Here is a 3,465-nt window from a genome sequence, read left to right on the forward strand (position 1 = left end):
TTCTAGTTCAGTTCTAGTTCAGTTCTAGTTCAGTTCTAGTTCAGTTCTAGTTCAGTTCTAGTTCAGTTCTAGTTCAGTTCTAGTTCAGTTCTAGATCAGTTCTAGTGCGGTTTTAGTTCAGTTCTAGTTCCTTTTATTTATAGGGTGTTTTCTATTCTATATTTGTTTGTTTTTTTCACTGACTGTCTATCTGGCTGCCTCGAAAACTGCAAATTTGACATTTAGTGTTTGTGATGTTTATTTTAGTTGCGTGTGTTGACTGGTGTTTATTTTTCATTTCGTCTGTTTTTTTTTGCTGTTGTTGTTGCTTCTATTAAATCCCTTTTGTATGTTTCATAAATATGTCAAATTTTGTTGAGTTGTTTTCACTCCAACAAGAGAAATAAAATGTCTTTTTTGTTTTGACTGCACTTCGTTTTCTACAGTTCGGTTTTTGTATATTTATCACTCGGCTACATCCCTTTTTTTGATATTTTTGTTTCCTTTTTTTTTTCTTGGGACTCTATTTTACAAACAATTTTTTTGGCAAATAATTTGTTCTTTAAGTTAAATAAACATTTCTTGGTTTATAACTATTAAAGAAAAACTACTTTATATCAAGTAATTCTTTTAAAATTCTGTCCCTCATTTAACGTCACTTTTAGCGTGTCGTCTCTTGTGTGCTAAAAACAAAAATTTTGTCAAGACAGCAACAGTTGTTTGGGGATCTGCCCCAAAAAAAAAAAAAAAAAAAAAAAAACACAGACACAATCACACAAACTTGCCATGGAAAGTAAAACTTATTTGTATACGATTTCTTTACGGACTATAATTTTGAAAATTACAACACATGTATGTAATTAGTACTGCTCTCTGTTTGGCTTACTTTGTCAACAGTCTTGGTATTTTCATAAAGTTTTTGTCGATTTCATAAATGTTTGAAAAGTTTAGTTGTAAACGATACTGACACTTGTTACTAATGACGATGACAGAGTTTTGTTTTTAATTTGGCATAATTCTATTCTTGATACTCATTTTTAATCCTCTTTAAATAAACGCCATCATAAAGGTGAATGAGGAAACAATGACAAATATTTAAATTAATTGAAAGGAACAATATTGTTTCATGACATTAGTTAAGGTGAGAAAGGGATCATATTCACACTTAACACACATATAATGGAAAAACAATTGTTCATCTCATCAAATGACTAAAAAGAACATTTTACGATCTATTTGTCATTTAAATGATTTTAGTTTTTTTTACATAGTGAGAAATTATCCAGATTCATTTAGAACAAAAGGAAAACTTAATTGAATTAGAACAGAATTAGCACTAAACTGGAACTAAACTAGAACTGAACTAGAACTGAACTAGAACTGAACTAGAACTGAACTAGAACTGAACTAGAACTGGACTAGAACTGAACTAGAACTGAACTAGAACTGAACTAGAACTGAACTAGAACAGAACTAGAACTGAACTAGAACTGAACTAGAACTGAACTAGAACTGAACTAGAACTGAACTAGAACTGAACTAGAACTGAACTAGAACTGAACTAGAACTGAACTAGAACTGAACTAGAACTGAACTAGAACTGAACTAGAACTGAACTAGAACTGAACTAGAACTGAACTAGAACTGAACTAGATCTGAACTAGAACTGAACTAGAACAGATCAACTATAAAATGACTAGAGTAAAATATTTGACTACATCTAGACTTTTGTCACTCACAATGTCTATAACCTTTTTAACGCCGATAAAAACCAAATATTTCTGCTTTTTTAAATTTATAACAAACACTTAAAATTATAATCTAATCTTTAGCGGTTTAATTGTTTGTTTTCGCCTCTGTTCACTTGAGTTTTCCATTTGTGTTTAAAATTTTAATTATTTTCATTTAATATTATGTAGAAGTAAAAAATTAACTTTCGTTTTCATTTCAGTCTATTAATCTTGAAAATGACAAACAGACGAACAAGAAACAATATTTTTATGATAATTAAATTATAATTTTTTTGTACCCCCCCAAATAGGGCTAGTCGAAATAATGGACCGATTTTAACCATTTTCAATAGGCTTCGTCCTTGGGCCAAAAGAAGCGTGTGTGCCAAATTTCATCCAATTATCTTGAAAATTGCGACCTGTACCTTGCGCACAAGGTTTACATGGACAGCCAGCCAGACGGACGGACGGACGGACATAGCTTAATCGACTCAGAAAATGATTCTAAGCCGATAGGTATACTTTAAGGGGGTATAGGACGAATATTTTTGTATGTTACAAACATCAGCACAAACGCAATATACCCTCCCCACTAAAGTGGTGTAGGGTATAAAAACAAAATTTAATAAAACAGAAATGAAAAAGATAAAAAAGCTTAAGATTTGCTTGAAAAAATTGTGTGTAATAATAAAATATTTTTTAAATAATATATGTATATATTTTGATTAAAATGATGATTAATTTAATGTTGAGCATTTAGCGTTTTTAAGCGGATTTATAAAATGCTAAAATAAAGCCGTCTTCTATGGTAGAGTGCACAATGATTCTAGTTCATTCGAAAATATTTTGATTAAAAATTTTTCAGAATAAATTTGAAACGCTTAAAATTTGGTGAAAAACATATATATTTTTAAATTTTTAAGAAAACAATGCCATTTAAATTATCCAAAAGAATAGAAAACAGAAAGATGTATACATCAGTTGTATTTTAATTTCAATTTTCACTACATTTTAGTTATTTCGTCTTTATTTTTTTCCACTCTCATATTTCTCATTTTCCTCGAAGCAAAATCTGCAACGTTTTTCATTGACGAGAAAATAGAATGTATAAAAACATAAAGACCATGGAAAGCAAAAAGTTTTATTGAGATTTTTCGTTGCTGAGGATGGCAGATATTTTATCATTTCAAGGCCGCAAGTAAAAGTTAAAAATTGCAACAGAATATCATATAAGCTACAAAAAGGCTTTCATTGTGTTTGTTGGACCAAAAGCGTTAAATGATAAACTAGAATCGGACAAAGAAAATGGCCATTAAATTTTGTTATATGATGGATAAAATTATTATTATTCATTGTGATGGGTATTGTTAGTCCATAGATACGGTGGAAATGAATGAATGAAAAATAAATCAAGTAGAGAATGTACACAATTTTCTAGTTATATTTATTTCATTTGAAATCGCTGTTGAAACGTTTAAAGAGTTCATAAATAAAAACAGGAATAATGCAGTCATGCAAGCTGGATTGACTATTTTCTCTCTCAGACATTTAAACAATCAATTATTTTTTTGCTTCCGATGCGAATTCAAATTAGAGCTAAACTATAACTGAATTAAAACTGAAATATAACTAGAACTAAACAAGAACAGAACTAGAACTGAAGTAGAACTGAACCAGAACTGAACTAGAACTGAACTAGAACTGAACTAGAACTGAACTAGAACTGAACTAGAACTGAACTAGAACTGAACTAGAA

At 29.9% G+C, this 3,465-nt stretch overlaps 1 protein-coding gene across 1 annotated transcript in view; it reads right to left on the minus strand.

The window, feature by feature from the left end:
- LOC124420626 overlaps positions 1 to 3,465 on the minus strand; it is a 7,945-nt gene that overhangs the window by 707 nt on the left and 3,773 nt on the right. The gene's annotated exons all lie outside the window — the stretch shown is intronic.

Source organism: Lucilia cuprina, chromosome 6, assembly GCF_022045245.1.
Source record: "Lucilia cuprina isolate Lc7/37 chromosome 6, ASM2204524v1, whole genome shotgun sequence".
Classification (NCBI taxonomy): Eukaryota; Metazoa; Arthropoda; class Insecta; order Diptera; family Calliphoridae; genus Lucilia; species Lucilia cuprina.